Source organism: Staurois parvus, unplaced genomic scaffold, assembly GCF_062004578.1.
Source record: "Staurois parvus isolate SC_StPar_1 unplaced genomic scaffold, SC_StPar_1.0 ptg000566l, whole genome shotgun sequence".
Classification (NCBI taxonomy): Eukaryota; Metazoa; Chordata; class Amphibia; order Anura; family Ranidae; genus Staurois; species Staurois parvus.
In genome coordinates, this window is record NW_028318362.1 from 2,042,742 (window position 1) to 2,070,039 (window position 27,298).

The 27,298-nt window shown below is 39.8% G+C and overlaps 1 protein-coding gene across 2 annotated transcripts in view; it reads left to right on the top strand.

The window, feature by feature from the left end:
• Nucleotides 1–27,298, top strand: part of BMPR1B (bone morphogenetic protein receptor type 1B) — a 658,563-nt gene that overhangs the window by 249,981 nt on the left and 381,284 nt on the right. For both annotated transcript variants that reach the window (XM_089691636.1, XM_089691637.1), the window contains one exon: nucleotides 8,634–8,778. The gene's annotated coding sequence lies outside the window, so the exon portion shown is untranslated. The remainder of the gene's footprint in view (nucleotides 1–8,633; nucleotides 8,779–27,298) is intronic.

Genomic DNA, 27,298 nt, shown 5'->3' on the forward strand with positions numbered 1-27,298 from the left:
AAAATTTTCCCCATGGCTTCACAATTTTTCTGAAATGTTATATCTCTAGGTGGAGTACACCTGTCTCCTGAATAGAGCACACCTGTCCCCTCAATGGAACCCTGAGCTGTGGCCAGGTCCTTGAATATAAAAGATGTGTGCACATACAGCTTGTTGGTCTTCAGTTAGACCTGAACACCAAGTTTGAGGCTTCCTCCCTCCCAATACTCTTTGAAGCCTCCAAACTCCAAACGCCAATTGATGAATTACAAACCCTGGAGAAAGCTGTAAGACAAACTTTTTGCCACTTGCACTTTCACTTCTCTCACTCGCATTAGTAAGAACCCTGTGTCATTTTCGCCTACTTTTACACAATGGCAGGGCCTCTCACTGTCACTATATATATATATATATATATATATGTATATATATATATATATATATATGTATATATTGCCGGTCAAATGATGTAGAACACTCCTATTTTTCCAGTTTTTGTGAAAAAAAAAAGTTTAGGTTAATAAAAACTGAAAAATAATATAGTAATATTTCCGACTTATACAAAATGCAAAGGCCATACATGGGTCGATCGATTTTTGTGCGCCCATCGAGTTTGAGTAATCGAGCATGTTGGAAATTTTTTTAAAAACCATTTTTTTTTACAATGGATTTTATTATAGACAATGCAACGTCAAAGAAACAATCAAAATCAAGATCACTGACACAAAAGAATAAGGTATACAACATTTCTGATGAAGGACATAACAAATGCACTGAAGTATTGACAAAGAGAGAATCTGAGTACATAAACACAATACATAAAGAGATGGAATGAAACCTTATAAGTTGCATTAATAGCAAACAAATAATGACCAATGAGCTAGTAGGCGAAGGCCAAACATAATCACAAAAATCGCATACAGAGGGTAGGAAAAGCTGAGCAAGGAGCCTCACTGGATGCACTTGAGTACTCTACACCAAGGACTCTCGAGAAAGTCCAAAAGGTATACAAAACATTGTAGGTACGATTCTCTAGGAGTATTACAATCAGCACAAATAGCATGAAGACTAACAAAACAGAGGAAAGAAAGAGAAAAAAAAAGAAAAGAAGGGAGAAACAAGGAAAGTAAAGACAAAGAAAGGGCTCCAGGGGATCGCGCCAGGAGAGTCTTATATCGGCAGATGTGTCTGGTCGAATCTAGACAGTTGGGCCACATCAATCCATCTGCAAAAACATTGGGTGGGTGTCTAACAGCATGGCTACCTTGGGGTAAGTCCACGAAATATGAGCCATAGTGCTTATTTGTTGGCAACCCCAAAAGCAAGTTGGAGAATATCAGGGGATAAAATGAGCCAGCCGGGCAGGCGTATAATACCACCTGTAAAGGACCTTATAGGCATTTTCTAAAATAATAACATTCCTCGAACATTCAGACAATGCTTGAGTCATGATCCGCCACTCTTGCTGATCTAGACAGCCCTGAGTTTTGATTGCCAATGCTGATGATAAGAGAGAACCAGGGGTGTCCTATAAGAAATAATAGTGGAGTAGACAAGAGAGATCAAGCCTGGTGCATAAGGCCTGTGTCTGCAAAGACTTTCAAAGGGGGTCAGCCTATAGGACCCCGAATGGGCATGTAATAATGTATTAAAGTGTAGGTAGCCAAAATGCTCCCTCAACGGGATGTCCTACGGGCAAATAAAATCCTTTTATTAATTCTAGGGCGTGTGGAGCCGCAGATAAAAGACAGACGATAATGTGCAATATATGCAAAGGGACAGGGATCGGTAAAACCCGAAACACATATAATAATTTAGGGAGATAAGTCATACAGATCGCATTAATTCTGCCGAACCACAAAAGGGGGAGATGAGCCCAAGAGGACAACATCTCCGACAAATCCTGAAAGGCAGAAGGGAAATTAGCCTGATAAAGTCCTTCGTAAGACGGGGTGAGCTTAATCCCCAAATATGGCAAGGCTGAAATCTATTGAAAAGAAAACTAATGTTTCAGAGTTGCCAGCAGCGATGGGGAAAGGGTAATAGACATGGCTTTAGTTTTAGCGGGGTTGGCATGATGGCCCGAAAGAACAGCGAAGGAGTCCAGAACCGTGAGTAGGTTGGGCAGAGTAACCCCCAGATTCGTAACTGACAATATATTGTTTGCAAACAGCGACAACTTATGCTGAGAACCGGCTGCATCCAGCCCTGTAATATCAGGATGCATACGAATAGCTTCTGCCAGGGGTTCCAAAGCCAAAAATAATAATATGGGAGAGAGCGGGCAACCCTGTCTAGTTCCCTACCAATCAAAAACATTGAAGACTCAAAACCGTAGTATTTAATTTTTGCTTGGGGGCACGTATATAGCGACGAAATCCAACGTAAGAAAGAGGGACCAAAACCAAATTGGTGAAGGACCGACATGAGGTAAGGCCAGGATAAGGTATAAAAAGCCTTATTGACGTCCAAGGATAAGAGCATCATATCAATTTTGCGGATGTGAGCCTTGTGTTGTAGCTGTAAAATTCATCTGATTGCGTCATCTTCTTGCCTGTGGGGGACAACGCCTACCTTATCTTTTTTAATCAGACAAGAAAGAAAAGAGCTCAAACGAGTAGCTAGAATTTTTGTAAGGATTTTCATATCGACGTTGATAAGAGAAATTGGTCTATAATTTGCCCAAGAGGAATGGTCCTGGTCAGGTTTCTGGATCATGACCACATTAGCAGTCAGCAAGTCGGGGGGAAAAGGCTGAACCTCCCTTCACTGCATTGAACATGGCTGTGAGATGAGGGGCCAGAACATCAGCCAGTTTCTTATACTACAAAGCCGTGTATCCATTGGGGCCAGGACGTTTGCTTGTCTTCAAGTCGGCGATACAACGCAAGACTTCTGATATTTTAATATCCATCAAGTCTCTATGAGCTTGAGTCAAAGTAGGCAAGGACAGTCGAGACAAAAAGTCAGAGATAGCATGGGGTTCAGCCTGAGTGGGGTCTGTGTAGAGTTTAGCAAGGTGGTGCTGAAACTCCTCTGACACCTTTGCAGGATTACTAGTTAGGACATTAGTTAGGACATTATGATGAGTACGCAGGGAAATCAGTTTAGGATTATGCGTAAAAGAACTCAGCCTACGTGCTAGCATAGAGTCCAGTTTATTTGCTTTACTGTACCACTTCTGACGGGTCCAGTGCAAGGAGAGCTCAGCATCATCTGTTAAGCAGAGATCTAATTCCAGGCGAGCCTGGTCCAACAACCCATGCTTGGAGGGAGTCGGTGATTGTTTAAATTGAGACGACACAGTAGCCAGCTGTGATTCAAGCTGATGCTGTTTATGTTGCCTCTCCCGTTTGCACCTTGAATCTACCAGAATAATATTACCTCGAAGGACAGCCTTGTAAGCTTCCCACAGTGTCACTGAAGAAGAGACAGAACCTGAATTAAGCTGGAAATATCCTTCAGATTTGCACAAAAGGTCCGCCTGAACCTCTTTCAGCGAGAGCAGAGAGTGGTTCATAATCCAAGAAGAATAGGAAGGAGGGATCGACAGACCACCAAAATGGGGTCATGATCAGACCACGGTACCGTAAAAATAGAAATGGAGCGCACAAGAGGAAGGTCTTTTCGTAACACTAGAGCATGGTCAATTCTGGAGTGGGAGTGATGAGGGTAAGAGTAATGAGTGTAATCTTTGCCCCGGGGTGGAGCTCACACCACAAGTCTACCAAATAATGAAATTTGAGCAAAAGATTTGGCTGCAGCAGAAGGATTAGAGTCCTCTGGGGGATACTTATCAAGGGTAGGATTCAAGACTAAATTTGAATCCCCCGCTACCAGAAGAGTGCCTCATTGATGGATTGCCAAAAGGGAGCAGACATGTGATAAGAAAGGTCCAGAATTAACATTGGGAGCATAGTAGGTCAAAAGTGTGACATCTACATCCTGAATTGTACCCTGCAATAAAAGATACCTACCATTTGGGTCCGCAATACGCTTCACACAAACAAATGGGATTTTCTTATTGAAAGCAATGAGGACTACCGTTTGCTTTGTAGGGCCAGTAGCCTGAAAAACCTGAGGATAGCGAACATCAAAATACTTCGGGCTGGAGGTAGCAGAAAAATGTTTTTCCTGTAGGCAAGCAATATCCACATGGTGAGCCCAGAGGAACTTAAATATCTTCACCCTCTTTTGGGGGGAGTTTATACCCTGAACATTCAGGGACAACCAATTTAGCGACATGGCAACCGAAAAAGAAGAGGATAGCCTCCTTCACGATCCCTGGGAACCCTGAAAAGGATTTGGTAAAAACACAAGATACACAAGACAATAGACCAGGAAATGGAAAAAAAGGCAAGAAAGAGAAAAGAAACCATAAAACCATCTCGTATACAAGCAATATACATTTGACACAATAAGATCAGTACAAATAACAAAAGAATCAGCTGTGGGGGGTAAACCCACATGTAGGCTGGGTAGCGGGCAGGACAACGGTCTAGTCCACACACCAGCTCGAAGGGGACGCAGTAGTCCACTGGAACCACTTGGCTTAACTAAAACAGAAAATTATTTAGCAAACAACATAGGCTAAGTAAGTCCACTATCTAATAATCATCAAATAGTGAATAAGGCCATATGAACTACAGTCAACGAGCAACATAGAGGCGGGAAAACCCCAGGATAGCCATATGCGCGAGACCGCTCACGGGTCTAGGCCAATAAGCAGGGTCACGCTCATAGCAGGAAATCCACCCCTGGTGCCGCCCACTATCAGCAACAGAAGTGGGGACAACTAAGCAAAGCTAGCATGTCCACAAGGGCCTAGGCTCCAATAAAAGGGGTAATGCATCACGTGACTACTCAGGAGCTGGAAACTAGCAAAAAAGAGCACTCAAGGGCAATGTCGCCTGTGCTGCAAAAATTGAAAACATAGAAAATTCAACAGGCTACGGAATGTCAGCTCACAGAGACTTCCAGAAAGTGTTGAGCCTGAAGAGATCGAAGAGCTTAAGAGCAGTTTTGACTTAAGGGAGGTTTGGGATCCCCGCAAACGTGCAGGGATAGAGGCCTCCTCAGCGTGGGATTGTGGCAAGTCAAGTTTCAGTTCCTGGAAGTGGTAACAAAGGAGAAGAAGCCTGGAATTGTTGACCTTGATAGGAAAAGGAGAGCTTAAATGAAAAACCTCATCTATATTTGATATCAGTGGACTGTAGATTTGTAGATAGGGTCTCAGTGTACGGCATTTTGCTTTTGTGACTGGAGACAAGTCAGCAAACAGCTGAAGGGAATTACCCTGAAATTCCAGTGCTGGTCAGTTCTGAGCCGCCTGCAGGAGGCTCTCTTTAGTGCGGTAATAGTGGAACTTAATTATTACTATTATACAGGACTTATATAGCGCCGACACTTTGCTCAGCGCTTTACATTATGGAGGGAGACAGTACAGCAGCAATACAGTTCAATACTTAATATTAATGTCCCTTGGAGGGTCCTCCGTGGGTTTGGGGGCTAAAGCTCTGTGGATACGATCAAATTCCAAACGTTCCAGAGGGATCTCGGGAGCCAGTTCTTGAAAAAGGGCAGTAGCAGTGCCCTGTAAATCAGTTATCACTTCAGGGACCTCACAGATGTGAAGGTTATCTCTATGGGACCTATTCTCTACATCTTCCAATTTATCCTTTAAGGTGTCCAGCTCTGCATGTAAATCCTCCACCTCCTGCTCATGGCCCTCCAAAACTGTAGTCACCAGATCCATACGCTGTTCTAATTGATGAGCACGATGACCCAATTCCTTTAGACCTTTTACCAGTTCGGAGGACAAGGAACGGAATTTATGTAATAAAGCTTCAGGATTGTGCTCTAAAGAACTAGTTAAAACAGAGGGAAATTGGTGCTGACTGTCCTCACCAGAGTCCGGATCCCTGGTGAGCTGCATGGTGTCATCGGGCTCAGGAGGGTTGGGTGCCATCTTGCTGGGCTGCCGGAGCAGGGAGTCTTTCTGCTGGGCTCGGTGTTTGGGCTTAGTGCGCGGGGTGCAATTCATTTTTGGGTGTAGGCCGGGTGTTCCACAAGCACCTCCGAACTTTTGTACCAGTGTGTGGGGATTAGAAGCCCAATATGCTGAGGAAAATGTTGCGGTGATGCAGGACAGGGCGATCAAACAACCGTCAATTTTAGATTGTAAGCTCCAAGGAGCAGGGCCTTCCTAACGCTCTTGTATTGAACTGTATTGTTGCTGTATTGTCTCCCGTTATATTATAAAGCGCTGAGCAAACTGTTGGCGCTATATAAATCCTGTATAATAATAATAACCCTGCCCATGCGCGTGTGTTCCCCAACGGGGGTACTTTTACATAGGGATGATCTCTATAGGGCAACCCATGTGTCCCGCCATAGGCTTTAAATTGTAGAAGAGATTATCACAGCTAATAAGGTGGAGGGGGTAGATACAGGCTGCTCCGCAGAGCCTCTGGACCAGGCCAATCCTCTTCTACCATGGGGAGAGTACATGGGCTCTTTTGAGCGCAGGCCCCAGCAGCATTCCGGGCCCTTGCTCAGGATAAAGGGGCAGCAGAGGGTACCACACTCCCCCCATTAGCAGCTCACCTATCCGGGCTCCGAGCTGTGCCTGGGTGCAGTGCAGATCAGGTCTGGGCCTCGCCAGGCCTCGTGGGTTTGATCCTCCAGATCCTAGTATGGGGCTCCATCCAGTCCAGATCTTTAAAAACTATTTTCGAATCAATGATGGGAGAATTGTGCAAGAAATATTATTGACAAAAGAAATTAGCAAGAGCTGTGACCTGGAAAAAAAAAGAAGATTCCCAGCAGCAAAAATTGTTTTCTGTAGCAACATGAGGTGAAATTGAAGGCTTGTTGGTCAAATTTCTAAATTAATGGTGGCACCATCATATTAAAAAATGCACAAAGTTTCTGATTTTCTAAAGAAATTTTTTTCAGAAAGTTAATGTTAATAATTCCTACAAGTGTCCCAACTTTTGTTGATTACTTAGAAGCTCTCTGTCTGTTTAAAAACAGTGTTGATACAGACTGTTACTACACCCTCTTAAAGTGGTTGTAAACTTTAGACCTTAAATCTGAACAAAGCATATAACTCAAATGTGTATTGTCTCAATTAACAGCACTAAGTGTCATTTCTGTCCTCTGCTTCCTTCCTCTGCTATCAGCATGAATCATATCTGACATGTTTTCCAAGAGAAAAATGGTGACGGGGAGGGACCTCCAGCAGATTGAAAGCCACAGCTCTGTTCATGTGAGCTGTGTGGAGGGGGTTTTGTCTCTTCCCTCCAATGTGTAATTTCAGCTCTCCTCACCCTATTTTCAGAACTTTCAGACAAGCTTTATAAATTATGCACTTTGAATGAATGTAGAGAATTGAAGAGTGCAGATAGACAGGTGCAACTTTTGGAGGATGATTTGTTTCATCTCTGCTTTGTTTCGTCTTGCACATCTATGCTGTGTGAGACCAGCTGTCCAAAATGGAGGAGGAAGTGTAATGGTCTGGGGCTCTTTTGCTGGATCCAGAGTTGGCAACTTGCACTTTTGCAGTGCCATGCAATACCCTCTTGAATATGCCTAGTTGTCAGGAGTTCATCCTACAGCAAGATAATGACCGAAAGCATATTGTACCTCCAGGCTGTGTCAGAACTAATGTAGAAGAATAGAACAAGATGGTAGGCTTCAAATCATTGAATGGCCAGTACAGTGTCCAGAGCTAAATGCCATTGAGCCAGTTTGGGATGAACTAGACAGAAGGGTGAAAGCAAAGCAACCTATAAGTGCAACATATTGGAGGGAATTTCTGCAACAGTATTGGGAAGAGCTTTCCAAACAAATATTTTATTTCCATTGTAGAAAGAATGCGTGTTTGGCTGTTATATCAGCAAAAGGTGGCTACTTTGATGAGTCAAACATTTATGCTTTTTTTATACCTATATATATTAACCCCTTAATTACTAAAAGCACAATACTCACATTTTGACATTATACATGGGCATTTGATGTGCTTTTATTAATAAAATTTGTGCAAACGGAGAGCATTAGATTGGATCTTTACTTTATTGTGGGACATTTGCAATACTGGCAAGAGAATATTGCAGAGATCTTGTGGTTCAAAATGGAGGAAGTGGAGGTGTGTGGCAACATCTTACAATGTTTTTATTCAGGCTCTTTTTGATCACCTTTAATTAAGGGAACAATGCAGACTTGAGCAGATTGTGATCTTGGCACAGCGTGGTGATGTTTTGAGCACAGAAGAGTCACCAAAAAGTATTGGGATAAGAAGATTTAATTTAATCACTTTTTTCATTTGATTCACTTTGAGACTCATAGACTTTCTAGTTGGTACACAGGTTTCACATGATCTATTTAGGATTAAATATATGTATATATATTTTGATGCACAATATATATGTTTGTTTGAAGCGGATTTGCGTGTGTTTATATGTCATATAGACTGAGTTTGTAGCAGCACTGCAGTTATATATTCTGATTGTGAGTGTTTCACAGTGGTGTTGGCTTTCTGACAATTTAATTTTATAAGTAACATTTTGTTGCACTGTGAGATTTTCTTTTTTTTTGTTACTTTAGGTTATATTACTTTATCTGTTAACAGTCTCTCCTCCTTTCTGTTGTAGCTCCTATGAAATGTATTCCTGTGCCTGAATTTTACAAGGCTCTTCAATTTGACCGATGAGAAAAAGTCTTTAAGGATAATACTGGCTGCATTTGTCTAGGAGACTATAAAGCAGTAGCTCATCTGCATTTCAGCAGGAACCAAAGGTTGGTATTTGTTATATTTGTGTTTTGTCTCCATCACTGATAGCAGAGGCAGAGCATTGTTTTTACTAGCGAATATTTAAGAAGGACATGTAAACAAACATCTCTAATATCAATATTCTATTTATTTTCCATGAATTATGTCTGTTTCTCCCTTGCCCTAATGTTAAGAGCACTGTTGTGCTTTTCAGACACAGAGGAGGCAGGGGCAGGGAAAACATGACCTTTTTTTGTTGTTTTGAAGTGGGTTATGGTTAGAACCATTGGTAAAATTTTATTGCTACCAGGGTTGCAGGAGACAGAAAACGTGCTTTATTTAGTCGAGTGGGGTGGGTTAGAACAGCCATTCTCAAAATTTATACTCCAGAGGAACACTTCAAATGATTTTAAAGGTCTTGGAGAACCCCTGCTAAAACCAATTCATTGGGGCCATTTGAAATAATGCCCCTTATACTGGTGGCCAGTGGTGATAGTCAGAATGCCTCCTTTGCAGATGGCTAAAAAGATCATTGTTGTCCTGGCGCTGCCAAATGGCTAAAACTATGCAGGAACCATTAAATAGGAGGTCAATAAGCCACAGATCAATCACTAGCAACCTCTGGAGGAACCCTGGCTGAGGAAGGCAGAGTTAGAGCACTACTTGGACTATTATTGTTTCCTGTGCCCTTGTTGGCAAAACCGTTATTTACAGGGATGACCAGTGTGACTTAAAATCAATTTTGCTCATTGAGCTGCTTTTGTATTTGATCCTTATTTGTGTTCTGACACTTTTATTTTACGTTTTTTTAAATGTGTGTTTTTCTTTTTGAAATAATGAACAATATAAAGCTAATTATTGGCCTTTCCTGGCATAAGGTAGGGTCCAAGATAGCTGAATGGAGCGTATGTTACTTTCAGATATTAGTTGTTGTAAATGTCAACCTTTGCAAAAAAAAGATATACTTGTGAGTCCCAGGCAAGCTCAAAACAACAAACAGTTTCCGCTGCTATACCTTCTCTCCAGCACTGTCCTACACAGACACATCAGCACACTGATCTAGCACCAGTATTCTTTAATATATGTACCTATATAGTGCTGTCATTTTATGCAGTGCTTTACATGTATATTGCACAGTCACATCAGTCCCTGCCTCAAGGGAGCTTACAAGCTAAGGTCCCTAACTTACATTCATACATACTAGGGCCAATTTAGATAGGAGCTAATTAACCTAGCAGCATGCCTTTAGATTGTGGGAGGAAACCCACACAGGCACAGAGAGAGCATGCAAACTTCTCACAGGTAGTGGCATGGCTGGGATTTGAACGAATGTCCATAGTGCTGCTAGGCAGAAGTGCTAACCACTTAGCCACTGTGCTGAGTGACCCTTAGCATCATTTAATCCACTATCTGTAAGTCCAGGGTGTGAAGGCCCTGCTACTCACCAATGTCTAACACCATAACATGAGTTATTGTAAAATTCATGCAATGTAAATGATGTAATTTGCTTTTGCTACATACTATGTGATAAATATACAGTTATATATATATATATATATATATAAATATATATCTCAAAATTTTCAGCTACTTAAAGGGCATGCATACTGCTGAAATAACACCGCTGTCATAAATTATTTGTTTTGCTGAATAATATTTTTCAGCTGATGGTTTACTAATTGTATATTTATTTCGCAAAATACATTTTTTTGTATTTGTTGATGGAAAAACACAGTACAAATATACTTGTGTTGCGACTAAAATTTATAGTAGCTTGGCTGGCATATTAATCCTTCAGTTTCATAAATTAGTAAATTACTAACTCAGACTTTGCAGTTGGTGGTCATAATGAATAAACTATATATGGATTAGCCAAAACATAAGCAATCTTCTAAACAGCCAGCATCTTAAGTAAGAGTTTAAAATTTGTAGTGTAGGCATCGTTCTTATGAGAGTTGCTATAAAACAGAATTCCAGTGTACAGTTTGCATTTAATGTACTATGGTAACATTTACTTAAAGCAAATCTTCACCTGAAAAGGGACATTCCACTTTTTGTTAATCCTTCCCTACTTCTCTCACATTTTTGGAGATTTTTTTTTTTTCGGCAACAGGTACCTATTTTTGGCGGCTACCTGCTCCCACTCCTGCTTGGATTGCCTGGCCAATCTGAGCTGAAGTTCAGCACTCCATTTCCCTGCCTGCAATCTTCTGGGACATGTCGCAGATCCCAGGAGGCTGTGGCTTCATTGAGTGCAGCACAACTCGTGCATGGGCAGTGGAGAGCTGAGCTAGCTGTGAAGTTGCAGGAAGTCACAGCTGCCTTCCTACATCCAAGATGGTGGTGCCAGAGACTCGAAGAACCATCCTGGGTGAGGACAGTGCTGGATCCCTGGACTGTTAAGTGTGTGTTTTATATCTTCTGACTTTTATTTTTTTTTTGTCTGAATATCCTCTTTAAAATGTTACTAAACCCAAGAATACATAAAGAACTATGAAATATGGTCAAAACAGCAAAACAACAACTTACTGTCCATATAGAATGTATTAAAGTCCATATAAAGATAAAGACTCCTACTTAAAATATATTCTCTCTCTGGTGCAATGAATAGACCGGAGGATATAATTAAACAAAGAAAAATCTAAAAGAAATTATATCAAACAAATAATTACATCAAGAAATATATATATATATATATATATATATATATATATAAAATAATAAAAATGTTAATAAAAATGTATTTAAAATAAATAATATATAATTAACATAGAATAATCATCCTATCTTCATATCTAATCAAAATTACCTACAAATAATATATTTCTCTGTTTTTTGATGTGCGGCCTGAGCCTCCATTTCTGCAGCCTGAGCCTCCATTTCTGCAGCCTGAGCCTCCATTTCTGCTTTCTTATGTGCGGCCTGAGCCTCCATTTCTGCGGCCTGAGCCTCCATTTCTGTGGCCAGAGCCTTCATTTCTGCTTTCTTACGTGCGGTCCTCCATTTCTGCTTTCTTATGTGCGGCCTGAGCCTCCATTTCTGTGGCCTGAGCCTCCATTTCTGCTTTCCTTTGGGCGAAAGCTGCCTGAATTTTAGAAGCTTCAGCATCAGCACGGGCTTTAATTAGTTGTTGAATGAGTATAGAAGACCTTGATTGTATGGATTTGGAAGATCTTGAGGAGCGCCTAGTAGATGCAGAGCGATAAGATCTGGATTCATGGAGCTGTGTTATTCTCACTTCTGCCTTTGTCTTTGTTCGCACCACTAAATTGTCTCTTTCAAGATTGAGCTCCTCAAAACTTATTAATTCTTCCAATGACCTTTGAGTGTTGTACCGCTTTAACAGAGCAATATATTTAACACACAGTCTTTGATAATTCTCATAAGCAACATTCAATTGCTGGATAGTGCCCTCTAGTTGTATTGGCTCATGAGATTGTTGGGAGAGAACAGACATGCATTTAACAGTATTAGACTATAAGTCATTAATATTATACAGCAATTCTAACGTGTCAGCATTAAGATTTTCTTGCACTTTCTTAAGTGTTGTTCTCTTTTATCTAAGTCCTGCTATGGATGAAGCTCTGACTGTGGTTGTCTATTGGTTTCCCCAGACTGTATATTACTTTCCTGAAACATCATGTTAGCAAGGAGAGGGGTTGATAGAAAGTTTACAGAGAAATGTATCACTTTTTCTGTGGCAGAGTTCAGGTTTTCTAGGCAATGATTGCAGAAAGATTTTCTTTTTCTTTCTTATACGTTCACAGACAATCCATGTGGTAATGTATACAGATGCAGTGAATAAACTTGCAGTTGTAAAACATTCACATCAATAATTTGTCCTGACACTGATGAGTGTTATGCTGGAATATACTTGGAGGCATGTACAGACTTCTGTAGAGGTGGCTGCACTCTCTATAGCTGTTATATCCAGTATCCATGTAACATCTCACTGTGTATTCTAGCTATCAAGGAGCTATGAAGCTATGAAGCAATCCACTGATCTTTTGACTGTTCTGTCTCTCCAATCTAAGCATTGATAGTGTGATCTCTGTAACTTACAGTTGTGATGAGATAGCGATAACTTCAACCTCAGTTGGATACCACAGTCAGTGACTCAATCGATAAGACATCTTGTAGATCTTGTGAAGTTTATTCCATAAACTGAGAGAATCTTACAACAATGAAAATTTGATAGGTCAAAAGATCATAATGTTTCCTGCTCCATGACATGAGGCTAGAGCTGCAAAGCCTTAGTGGGAATAGGGGTGGGCTATCTATACAGCATTAAATAAACCAAAGGAAAGGGAGGAGCAGAAAAAAAATATAGAAACTCTTAAAGGCATATGACAGTCAATATGAAAGTCATGCGAAACATGACACTCTGGTCTATTCATTGTGCCAGAGAGGGGATATTGTGTATTCTATTGATTGACATGTATATTTTAATTTTGTACACTAGATGGCAGTATGGATGTGCATTCTTTCTATTCATGCTTTGTTGATTTGGAGCAGTAACTTTTTTGAACCTGATCTGGATGAATAGATTCATTATACATATTTTTACATTATCCTCAAATTAATTATCATATGTGATCTGGCCATCTTATGTGGACCTGGCCATTCTATATGGATCTGGCCATTGTGTATGTTCCCTTTGATTCTCATGTTGAGGCTTGGTTTTCACACTGGCCCCTTCTGATATTACATACTGATGGATGGGATTTTCAACTCGAGGCTTAAATTTACTTCCTGTATAGACTTGGCCATTCCATGTGGTCTTATTTCCTATGTGAATCTGGCCACTTTTTATAGATTTGGTCATTGTAAATATCTCTCTATGATTTATATTGGGGCTTGGTTTTTGCAAACTGGCTTCTTCCGGTATTGCACAACAGTAGATGGAATTGCCAAATCGAGGCTTGGATTTACTTCCTGTGTTATCTTTTTCCGGTGATCAGTTTGGGCTGGTTGTGCTCCAAATCGAGGCTTGTTTTTTTTCCATTTAAGTGCGGTGGCAGAGGGTGGCTCCGTAGCCCCTAGAGGATGTCTTTTGATGACAAAACAAATCCCTCTGACATCATCGCGCTGTCGGCCATCTTGCAAAAAGGTCTATTTGAATGCTTTTAACTGTTCTACAGCTTGTAAGTAGGATTTCATTTGCGCAAATAAAGTATGTTTTTTCTTTCATGATCTCATTTGACACTGCATTTCGAGTTCACTTTTGAGTTTGAGGTTTGGAAGATCCCTGTTCTGGGCATGATACGGACAGCCTGCTAGTGCTGTATATCACAATGCTGGTTGGGACCCCCTATAATTAAGGGGTCTCCATTTCTGGTAAGCCTCCATTTAATTATTTGGTGGTGGTACACACTCTGATGACCATTTGAAGGAAGATTATCCACATTGCACCTACAGCATCGATTTACAGTATTATCACTGATTGTGAAGTCTTTATCTTTATATGGACTATAATATATGCTATATGAACAATAAGTTTTTGTTTTGCTGTTTTGGCCATATTTCACAGTTCTTTATGTACACTTGTGATTAGTGTATTTTGAACAGTATTATTTAATCAATTTTGTATTTACTTTGATCGCCTTTCAGAGGTAGGAGGGTTTTCATAGTACATATTTATGTTGTATGAAATCTAATTGTTCACATAGCGCAGTATCTATTCCAATTAAGTTTTACAAAGAGAGGATATCCTCTTTAATATTTGTGGCTTTGTGACACAAGCTGATTAGAGATTTGCGTGGTTCAACCCCATATAAACTAAACCCAAGACACTGCATTCCCTATATCTGGTCTCCCACAGTACACAGAACATGGAACTGCAATTATTTTAGTAAATATAAACTGCTAAATACCTTTTCACATCAGCAGTTAGAGCAGTCTTGTGACTTCTATCTGTGTCCAGCCCACCACTAGCTAAAGCTTGTCGGAGGATTTTGCTTTCTGCACTAGGAGGATGGAAATCCCCTGATCTCTGTCTGGACAGTGATGATTGTCCCAGTGCTCATCACATGAACTCTCCCAAGAAAAAAAAACCTCTCTAGCAATACACACCAAACTGAGAATGTGCAGGCCTACGGTTCAGTCTGGAGATAAGTGGTGGTCACTTGAAAAAGGGATGGAACAGAGAAGAAAGGATCAAACAGCCTTTTTACACAATGCACAGGATTAACAAGCATGCTTTACTGCATATACAGACTGATTTTACTGTTGTCGGTTTAGTAACACTTTATGTATGAAACTCCAAGAAGGACCCCCCCAAGACAATATCCTCACCATACTCTAGATAATTGCTGCAGTAATTAAAATAAAACTACAGAGTGGGAGGGTCCATCTTCAGGTGTCCATGTGGCTGCCTGCAGGCATGGACTCTTCCCATCGACTGTCAATTGGAGGGATTCTTACAGGTCTGAAGACTTCAATGGCAATAGGATGAGTCTGCAATAAGACTGGTCAGTGGGTGGCCCAGACTACAGCTGTGGATCACTGGTCTTCTCTCCCAGCAGGTATGATAGGTCATCTGATGGAAGATTCAGATGAGTAGTAGCAGAAATGGAGCAAGGAAACACTTTTATTCAGAGAACATTTTCAGTAATAGCAGAAGGCCTTTTGGTGCCTTCATACCTGGTTTTATTGAAGTCATCTTTGTTGCGATGTGAAACTAATGTAAGGGCAACAAAGCTATTTTCACTTATTAATTGCTTGTTTATAATGTTTTCTATTTATGGTTTAAAGGGGTTATTTACCTTAACTATAACTTTTATCCAATCCTATATTCAGCTCCTAAATAGTTAATAATATTTGGCAGTTATGATGGGTTTGTGTTTGTTTCCAGCCCTAGAACATACACTAGCTGGCCACAAAGTTGTCTTCCAAAGCTTGTCAAGCCTGCTAATTGGCAAAAACATATAAGAGTGCTACTTACTAGATTGTGAAACCTCACTGACCAATAGCATATCAATATAAGTGACTTAAGTAAGGTTCAGAACATTTTATACTGCTGGATATAGGAGGTAATGCCAGATCTGGATTTGTGGTGTGTATTTCAGTAAATATCTCATTTACATTCATTAAGCAGATATATATGCTAAAATGTGGTGATTTCGGCACTTATAAAGCAAGTGTGCTAAGCTTTAATCCCTCTCAAATTTATGAATGTAGTTCTGGTCACATTTTATTTTTTATAATGGTTTTGTTTGTGTTTTCTTTGCTTATTATGCTAGGGACTAAAAAAAGGTAATATTTTTTTTAAATGTTATTTTTAAGCCAGATAAACATTAAACATTGCTATTGATATTGTGAAGTTTTCTGTGTAGCCTGTCAATGGATATATTTTCCTTTTCACAATAATTACCATGATTACTTGTAAGTCCAAGGTTTCAGTCAGATGTACAGAACTGCTAAGCAAGCCTGTTTGTTATGCTGCCTCTTTGGTTTCCCTATAGTGCTCTGGAAACCTTATGTAATGCACTATTATTATTATTATTATACTGGATTTATATAGCGGCAACAGTTCACTCAGTGCTTTACAAAATGAAGGTAGACATTACAGTTACAATACAATTTGGTACAAGAGGAAATAGAGGGCCCTGCTCGTTAGAGCTAACAATCTAGGAGGCCACTAATGTCTGTTTGTAAAACAAAGATTGTATATAAATGGTGAAAAACATATATATTTATATATGTATATATACAGTATATATATATATATATGTATATAAAATTTCCCCTGTGAGAGCTAAGGGGGACCTAGGTGATTGACACTCCAGGAAGTGCAATTTTCTCTTCAGACTTCAGCAGATTTCTTAGCATTGTGGCAAAGGAAAGCAGCACATTCAGTAGGAAAAGTATGCAATGTTTCCACCGCACTTGCTCAGTATCTCCTGCCTGATGCACCAGATCTACTTTACATGACAACCCACAGCTACATCAGCAAGCATCTCTTTTTGCTGTGCTGTCAGTCAGAGCTTAAGGTACCTTTAGTGTGCTCCTCCATTGCTCTGTTGTGTCATATGGCACAAGTGAAGGTGAAGCCTAGGAGGAATACCTTTGCTTGCTGCAGTGCATCTGAGGTCTGTTAAGTTGAGGGAAAGAGTAATGAACATTTGTGCTGGACTGCAAGATTTGGAGGAGTTGAAGATTCACGTTGGGAAAAAGTTTTGGTGGGAGGGAGATTTGCTCTGGGAGGAGGAATTTCAGCAGGGGGGAGGGGTGAAGTTTTTATTGCAGATAATTTTGGTTTGCAGAGGGGATTTATGCTAGGGGGAGGGGGTGTGAGCATGCTGATTAGTGCTGAATTTCTTGGGGGAGGCAGATTTTTGCTAAGAGGGAAGAGTATATTGCTTTTTATGTATTGCTTTTTACACCATGTTATGTACTCTTTACTCTTACACTCTTACACACTTTGACGCATGCACTAATTGCATTACACATCCCTGACTCCTGCGCTCAGTGCATTACACACCCATGACCACCTGATCTCTTTACTCTGCATCTCACACACTTAGAAGCTTTCACTTTGTGCATTACACAATCTAGACCCTTGCACTCTGTGTATTACACATCTCTGACCACCTGATCTCTGTACTGTGTGTGTTACGTACCACTGACCCTGAACTCTGTGCATTGGTTCCAGTGACTCCTGCACTCTGTGCACTACACAATCTTGATTCTTGCACTCTTGCATTACACACTCCTGACCTCTACACTCTTTGCTATAAACTTCTGACCCCTGCATTCTGTGCATTATACACTCCTGGCCTCTGCACTCATGACTCACCTCTGACCCCCACACTATGTTTGACAAATCTCATGATCCCCACATTTTGCATGTTATACAATCCTGACACCTGCATTCTGTGCATTACACACCCCTACATTTGTGTAATGTGTGCTCCTGACCCTTCTGCTCTCTGTCATAAGTACTCATTGCCCTTGCACTCTTTGCATTACAAATCCCTGTCCCCTGTACTGTGTGCATTACAGATTATTGAACTATATAAATGATATTGTACATTACATACTTCTCATCAAAGTGTTCATTGTCTCAACGGTTGCTGGTTTCTAAGCAGGTCATGACTATTTTATCAAAGTTCTTCTTTAAGGTAGGATCAGAAAAAGTGTTAGTTCTCTATTTTCAGTTTGCACAAAAACATACTGTATATCTGTTAGGTGATCACTTGTTGTCAGAACAATGAAAACATATATTATGGGGACAAGAGCTGTGGCATATGTATACCATGCACACAGAAGCAGGCTTGGGTTTTATTTAAACACACCTCTTTAAGCCCCTCCCACAGTTGACACACTTAGGTCACACCCACTGTTCACCAAGGCATGCTACACATGCAGCATTGTTACTCATCCTGGTGTGGTGAAAGGTGCTTCAGATCTTTTATAGTCTTAGCAACGGCGCTTGTAAATACTGTCTTATTTTACAGGTATGCTTGGTTTAAGCAATTTTCTGACATTAATCTCTTTAAGTACAAGCATGGTGATTTTATTTCTGGGTAGACACTAATTACTAGTTCCATTATTACATGTCTGGCATTTGCGGTACTCATATGTAATACCTTGAAAGCTTTTTCATAAACATAGTAACAGATACATAAGATGTTAATTGACATTCAGTGACAATACTGGAAGAAGTACACAGAATAGCTGAAAAGCACGTCCTGAATCGATGTAATCAGCTAGACATATAAACTAAGATTGCAATGCTGTAAGCAAAGACTGTTTGGGTCTGTTGCTGAAGAAAAGAAGTGATAATTCCTCCTGTAGTGCCAAGTGCTTTCGAGTCTGATGTGGAAAATGTTTATAGTCCACTTTTTTATTGCAAACAATTGGAAGATCCCAAATTTAATAGTGTCAAAAGAGTGGTGTGTGGAGCGCAGATTGTTTTCCAGTACAATACTTTAGATGGGTAACTTCCTATTGTTTAAAGTTGTAAAGACACACATGCACTGTAAAGTCAGTATTTATATTCTATCACTTCATAATGTTCTTCTAGAGTTAGCATTCTTACTATCAAATTGCACACATGTGTACACAACACTTTTTTTCAGGTTCATCTGTACAACTTAAATTACTACCAAAGTTACTAAAAGCACAGAAAATGAATTTTTACATCATATCATGATGTAGATCAACCTTTCTCAACACTTTTACCATGAAGGAATCCTTGAAAAAGTTTCAGGTGAATTTATTTTTAAATGTACAGCTGTACACAGTAGATTAGTGCAATCAGGGAGTTTTACACATAATGATGAATAAAAGAAAAAAAATATTAAAATGACATTTTAATGGGAAACTTAGGTTTGTTTGTTTTTTTTTTGCCTCACAAATAAATAAGTATCGCCAGAAGATTAAAGAAGCCGTTTTAAATTCCCTATGGATCTTGTCTACGTAGCTCAGTAACTCCAGGACAATTGAAAAAAAAAATCCACTTGCACTGCAAGGGTTAATTGTTATGTCTAGGGGAGAGATGACAAAGCTGTTTCACCTACCTGATTCCTCACTCTGGCCTGCTCTGGTGCCCTCCCTTTCCACCCAAGGCTTCCATCTGTTGGCAGAGAGTTGGCCTCACATACTATACAGGGACATTATTACTGTACGGTATTCTTAAAAGGCTGGAGTGATACTGAGCTAGTCACAGCTTAGAAATAAGCTATGGGGACCAGTTTCAGCTCTAGAGAGTGCCTGCTGGAGCAAGGAGGGAGATGCATATTATTTCCTTAACTCTACTTATAGACAAAACAAGAAATTAACCCTTGCAGTGCAAGGGGGGTGCACTGCAAGGCTGTTTTTCTGTATTTTCCTGAAGTTAGCCTTCAAGTCTGTGCAGCGGTTGCAGAACAGCATTGGTGGATAACAGGCCCTGCCTCCCAATACCCATATCCAATAACAGTGAAGTTGAAACACTGACTGACAGCACAAGAGGAGATGGGGCTTGGCAGGATGTGCACACAGAGCCGGCACAACTCCCACCCCCTCCTTCTCCTGAATTGCCATACAGAACATGCAGCTTTTCTGTGAAGTCCTCTGCCTCATCTCTCACAGGATGTGTTCATACTAGGGCACTGTGCTAAGATGCATTCTGAAAGCCTCTTACACACAGCTTTGTGAAGTGAATGATTGCAACTGGAGTGGACCGCTTTCATTCACAAAAACACAAGTTAAAAACAGCACAAACTAGTTACTATAATTGTCTGAGAGAGAATAGTATAGTAGCTCACGTGCTTTTGGCAGCTTTTGTTTTTGTGAATGAAAGCACTCTACTCCAGCTGCAATCAATTTACAAAAACACAAGCTAACAGTTTCTACTCTCTCTGCTCTGTAATAGAAGAAACAGGTCCAGGCCCAGTCTGCACTAAGAAGTACCTTATCATTTCTAGGAAATGACATTTTCATACACTACCCTGGTAGGTGAACATTTGGATATGCAAGGACAATGCTGCATGTAGAAGATTTTCAGAATCCACCCAAGCACAGTGCGCCAGTGTGAACAGTCCATGTGAGAGATGAGGAGACACTGCAGAATAGAGAGGGGGTATCTCAGTGCTGGAAGTAACTCCCCCATTAGAAAACCTATGTTTTTGGCTTTCAGGGGATGGTGCTATAGCCAGCACTGACAGAACAAAAGTTATTAGTTTTATTTAAAATCCACAGCAAAAATTTGAACGGGGAGAAGTGCTATATGCACAGGGTCCCCTGGGAGATTTAAAAATTTTTTTTTTTGTCTTCTTCATTAATTCAATGGCAAAATCATCTTGTGTCATGCTGTTCTAATTAAAAAAAAGAGCTCTATCATGTGATATTAAATGAAGCATGCTATATTTTCTAACTTTGGATAAACTTGGTAAGCGTATAAATTCTGGTCAAATTTGTATTGGTGTTGGAGGAGATTTCAACTCCTTTCCTGTCCGTAGTTAACGAAAGGATAAGCAATGATAGGATTGTTGCTACCAGGGCAGCTAAACACACAATATTAACCCAACAAAGTTTTCAACTTTTCCCTGTTTTACTACAAAAAAATTTTGTAACAGTCTGTGGACCAACTGCAGGGGTTTTCGATCACTATCTGTACAAACAGGAGGCAAGGAGGAATTTCCACAGTGGAGACGCAGTCCCACAAAATCTGATACAGGGTTAATCTCTTCTTCACATTGTCAAATACTAAAAAATGGATTTAACTCTATTTCATAAAGTTAGTCATATATTTCCAGATATGGTCAGAAGAGGGAATGAAAATAAGCAAACATTATCAAAATGTTTAAGTTATGAGGTTTGATGTTACCCCCTTACCCTGCTGCTGATGTAAATACAGCCCTGCCTGTGTTTAATTTACTAAATTGCACAATTGCTAGAGGCAAATATACCTCCAAATTTTCAGCTTGCACAAAAAACATTCAAAGGTCATTTTTTTTATTTTGCTTATACTCTTGTAATATAAACTCACAGTTATTGCAAATTATTTGTGAGGATGTCTTCTTTAATCTGTATTTTATGCTGTAAATACTTTTTCAGCAATTAATCAATATAAGATAGAGCGGGTAATATAAACAGATTCCAGTATCAATTCTTATTCTCATATATCTACTGGTTTTCTTCTGTTGCTATTAGTATTGTGTTACAATGTTAAGCCCAGGATTACTCTTATATTAAATTTCCTCCCTGTAGCTTTGATGCGACAAATTTAGTGGTAAAGAGAAGGTGTAAACCAATTATACAAAAGCCTTCAGCAACAGACAAGGCATCTTTTAACGTTTCTGGAATTCCATTTTGCAATGCCATTCCATTCTATCATTTGCTAACATTCTGATACATTTATTTCAGGTACTTATATAGCGCTGTCAATTTACGCAGCGCTTTACACATATATATATTGTACATTCACATCAGTCCCTAACCCTCAAGGAGTGTACAATCTAAGGTCTCTAACTTACATTCATACATACACATATTAGGGCCAATTTAGACAGGATCCAATTAACCTACCAGCATGTCTTTGGAGTGTGGGAGGAAACCGGAGCACTCGGAGGAAATCTACGCAAGCACAGGGAGAACATGCAACATTGTTTGCTACAAGTGATTTCTACTTAACAGTCACTTTTTTTTACATGGCTCTTTCTTCACAATTGTTGTAGTTTCCAGTTTCTGCAATACTCATTGGAGCGTTTTTCATAGATGTTTTATTTTGTTTATAATACTTATTTTCTTAAGAGAACAGTGAGTTCTCTTTACTCTGGTTTGGTTTAAATGAACACAAATCTTCCCATTAGGATGGATGGAGGAGGTTCCACTAATCATAGACTTGGTAATAAATCATGTCACACACTCCATTTAGGCTGCTTGGAGAGAACTTTGCTTTTCTTTTCTTAAACTAGAATTGAACATAGCAGATGTATATTAACTTGAAACTGTTTTGTCTTTTAAACTTGTCACTATAGACCTTGAAATGATGTTATTAGCACAGTTCATGAAAAATGGTAGTATGACTCTGAAGCATAACAGTTATGGCTAGTTACGGCAGAGACTGTAGAGTTTTCCATGTATTGCTACTGGATCAACATGATCTTTGTTTAAAGCTGAACTTCAGGAAAAACAATTCTTTAGTAAGCATTGAGACTTTTACATTTCATCCACCAAAAATAATTTACTTGTTTTTATTGTTTGCCAGTGAGTTTCACAAAGTAGTACAATAGGTGTCATGTGACAGTCATAAGGGTACCAATTTTTTTCTGTGTATACCACAGGTCACCCAGCCTGCTTTTATTTACTGGGTGACCAGTCATGTGGTCACACATCAGCTAACGTCACCACATCTGCCTGCAGTAGGTGGAGACAACATTGGGTGTTGGTGTAGATTACACTGTCTCTCTTCTCCCAGCTCCATCCCTGTGTCAGTTCACTTATGTTTAGTTTAGATGAATAGGTCTGTCAGTGCTGTACTTGCAGCAATACAGCACTAATAGTATTAGAAGATAATTTATTTTGAGCTCATTCATCCAGTGATGACGGGGGGGGGGGGGGAGTCCTTTGCTCCCCTACCACTGCCCATGCATTTTCCTGCACATCCATTCACACAATGCAAAGAACCCTGGGCAGGAGAGAAGTACTCTTGCTCCTCACTATTCCTAACCTCCCTTGCAACACTGCTCCCTCCCTGCTTGTAAGGTCACATTTGTTTATTTTAGATAAATGGATCTTTCAGCTCTGCACTTGCACTGATAGAGGGTTCACAGTATTAATAGAGTGAGCTAGAACAGCCCTGGGCTTTGTGGATGGGTCTGCGGGTGGCTCTCTTGGCAGTGACCGAGGATCAAACCCTCCAGCCATTGCTGCAGGAATGAGCTGGAAAATAGCTTAAATCATTTTAAATGGGCTCATGTGTTTTTCAAATGTGCAACTTGTGTTTTTGTAATAGTATTGATACAAAAACAATTGTAATTATTAAAAAAAAATAACTAAATAAAAAAACAACAAACAAAAAAAAATACCAAACTCAGCCTTCTGAGCACCCTAACTTAATCCAAGCTAGAATCCCTCCACCCAAGTGATAACTTTTATTTACCTCTGCAGGCATCAGTCATACCTGTGCAGTAAATCTTCATAGACTGCTGTACACCTGGTAGAAAGTGGAAACTTTACATTTTTATGCAATGGATGTGGCAATTATATTACAATTACGTAGAACTCAAATAAATTCCCAAAAATAAATTAATACTAAAATTGCAGTTATTATTATTATTATACAGGATTTATATAGCGCCAATAGTTTGCGCAGCGCTTTACAATATAAGGGAGACAGTACAATTACAATACTTTCAATACAGAAGGAATGTAAGGGCCCTGCTCGTGGAGCTTACAATCTAAAGGAAGGGGGAGATGATACAAAAGGTGATAGCTGCTATATCATGGCAGCGGGAAGTAGTCATATTTACATCACTTTCCTGATCACCAGTATGGTGGTAGCATTTCTTTTCAATTTGTTTTGACAATAGTGACAGACAGTAAAAGTGTCACAATTAATAACTACATGAATTTGTCCTATTTGGTTCTAACAATGCAAATGTCACACAGGTTTCATGAATATGGCTCAAGGCCAACTGCATCAAAATCTCCAGCAATGTGTCACAAATGCCTCAGAATTGTCCCCTCTATCTTTAGAAACTGTTGCAAATATAAAATGCAGGAATCTAGATGTGCATGCACTTACCTGCAGTAGCTTCAGAAACTCTGCAGGTGTACTTGAATCCTGGGTATCCTGTCATGTGAAGTTCCAAAACATCTGGGTAGTGTTATAGCTTACCACTAATTCACATCCCCTCAAATCTCCTATTTAGTTTTCGCTATGATGGGCTTGCCACCAGGAATGTACAAGAGGCAAAAAGGGCTGTCAAGCTTCCACACTTTGCTGCTGCAGTATTTCTTATCAGGATGTTCCTGCATTTGGCTGAATTTCTAAGGCTTATGAATCAGTTAGGAGCTGAAAGTTATGCCTGTAGCAGTTTTTCAGCTTTTATTCTAGGGAGAGAATCTCTAAGAAAACTGAACAAACTTTCTAAAACATTTCTATAGACAAAATATTTTTTTATTTTGGATAGAGTAAGGGAGGGTTATGACCCCTGTCAGATTTTGTTTCGCCATCTGTGTCCCATTGCAGAGATTTCCCTTTGCTTCCTTTCCCATAGCCAAACAGAGAGTGGGAGGAAATCCTTGCAAATTAAGTGCCCCCATTGGAAGATTTCCCCTCTATTACTTTTCTGGGGACAATGCAAAATTTGGGATTTTCTTTACTTTCACTTTCAATGATAATGGTAAACGGGACAAATAAAGAGGATGAATCTACTTAACAGGGACACAGACAGCAATAAAAACTGACAGATATTCTAATCCCTTTTCCCTCTATAAAAAAAACTAAAAAAAAGTTATATTTTTAGGTTTCCTGAACAGGATTAGCACTACAGATATAGTTAAGGTTCACCACTACCATGGATAGGTGCCCAGTGAATCCCTTGGTTTGTAAAGTTTGTGAGCTTTTAATCAAAATGTTGGCAGGTTCAATCCCAAAAATAGGAAACAACCTATAACACAGTGCATACTGTTTGCCCTGGTAAACTGAGCCAAAAATCTGAAAGCCAATAATCTGGAATGGATGGATATGGATAGCCCAGCTCCCTTTCTTTAAATGAGTGGGCTCACAGCAGTTATTTTGCCCATGTGTTGTGGAACTATTAGGGAGAGGTGACAATTCAGAAATACAGTTTTTTCTTCTAATTTTGGTATTAGTGCATGTCCCCTCATGGCTTGTGTTTGAAAGCAGTTTGCCTATTAGTCCTGCAGATTGCCAGAAGTGAATAACAAGATTGCTACCCCCACCTCTCCGCACCATCACCACCATAGACATTAGTGGATTTCACCATAGACTTCCTGAAGTTTATGCAGAATCCACAAGAATGTTCACAATCCAAATCCAGGTAGAATTGCTCATCTATATTCAGCAATTTAAAGTCACTTTGCAGCTAGAGTTTCACTATAACTTTAGTCCTTCTTTAAAATAGAAATATCCAGCTCCTGGTAATTTTTAGATCTGTTTGACACCCTATAGAAACACCGATAACATAATTATTTTCATTCTGTATATTTTGAGTATAAGCTCTAGGAGAAGTTGTAGCCATTTGAAGGTATATTGAATTACTGCTTGTACTTCCGTATTAGACAGAATCACAGTGACTCATCACCCTTAATTCTGACATGATACAATAACAACACATGGACTAATTTGATTCTGCTCATCCAGAAATGCAGCTCAATATCTACTTGGTTTCCTGATTTAAAATAATCCTGTCATCAGAGATTTGATTTAATTTTTTTGTGTGTTTTCTCAACTGTCTCAACTGTCTCCAAATCCCGTTTCTAGAGATCGACTTTTGAAGTTGACCTGGAAAGTTTGTGGGGTGTATTTTTAAATCAATGACCGTGACATTCACCAATTATTCACTGAGGATGGGCAGGTATTTTGAAATACAGGAAATGCTTAAAGTGGTTGTAATCGGGGCACTCGGCAAGGGGGAGGGGCTAGGACGCTGGCGGGGGACCTGCAAAGAGCAGGATTGGCACTGCTCTGTGCAAAAGCATTGCATGTATGCTTGTAGTCTGTAAGGAGAAGAACATTTTAAAAGGTGATCATATTGGAAGAAAATTTGGAGGAGATGCTAGTGTTTTAAAGTTGTACTGAAGTGGTTCTAAAGCCTAAACATTTTTTTACCTTAATCCATTCCTTGCTTTAAGGTAAAAAATTTTTAGGTAAAAGTATCACCCCCTAACCACCCCTCACTTGATCTAGCACTGTGCCCATCTGCAGCAGCTCTCTCCTCTCACTTCCTGGTCTCACGGGCTCCAGCTCTTGTCAATCAAATCTTTTACCCCCTGTTGGGGGGACTGAGCTGCATTGTCTGTGTTTATGGACACAGGCAGCGCAGCTCAGGATAAAGCCCGGAGGTGTCTCACAATAGGAAACTGCTCCCTATGGTGGAGCACTGAGATGAGGAGGAAACAGGAGCGCTGGCGGGGGACTTGAAAAGAGGAGGATCAGGGCTGCTCTGTGCAATACCATTTTTTTCAAAACTTGGAGTTTACAATCACTTTAATTTTATGCCACGTGTAATTATAGTTTTTGGCAGGAGAAATAATTTAAAAAATATTTGCAATCCCTCACCATTGCCACTATGTTCATTATGTCTGTTTCCAGGTTTTCCATCTTATTCTTGATCAGTTTATTCATGCCGAACCTAGAAAATTCGGGAATTGTACATTGAGCTGCACATTCGCAGCTTTTGGTCCATTCTGAAGACTCTTGCAGACAAGAATGTAGGCAACTTTTATTACAGAAGAGACATGCTGTTTGGTAGACATAATGGGGGTTATTTACTAAAACTGCATGGTGCAAAATCTGGTGCAGCTCTGCAAAGAAACCAATCAGCTTCCAGGTTTTATTGTCAAAGCTTAATTGAACAAGCTAAAGTTAGAAGCTGATTGGCTACCATGCACAGCTGCACCAGATTCTGAGTGCTCCAGTTTTAGTAAATCTCCCCCAATATATCTCTTCTGCAATATAAAAAAAAATGTACTGCTTGCAAATTTTTGTTCCACCTTACATTCATTTTTTTAAATACAACTAGCACAAGTGCCTGGATATTTTTAATTTTGTCATTCCCTGCACAGTAAAAATTAGACTAGGGGAAGAAGAGGCAGCTCTGGGAGCCAATCAGACATAACCTATTCAGCTTATACTGCAAACAACTCAATGCTGTATAATCAATTACAAAGACATTTCTGCAGTCTGTCCTCCATTATTCTCTCACTGACTGCTGCCATCTTGTGTCTGTCACAGCACAAAAAAAACATGAAACCAGGCTCTCAATAACAACCCACACATCTAGGGCACTTCTGCCCTTCCTGTGCCAGTCATGTGTACCCCCTTTCTACAGGACAGTAAGCATACTGTACATTAGTGACCAGGCAGTG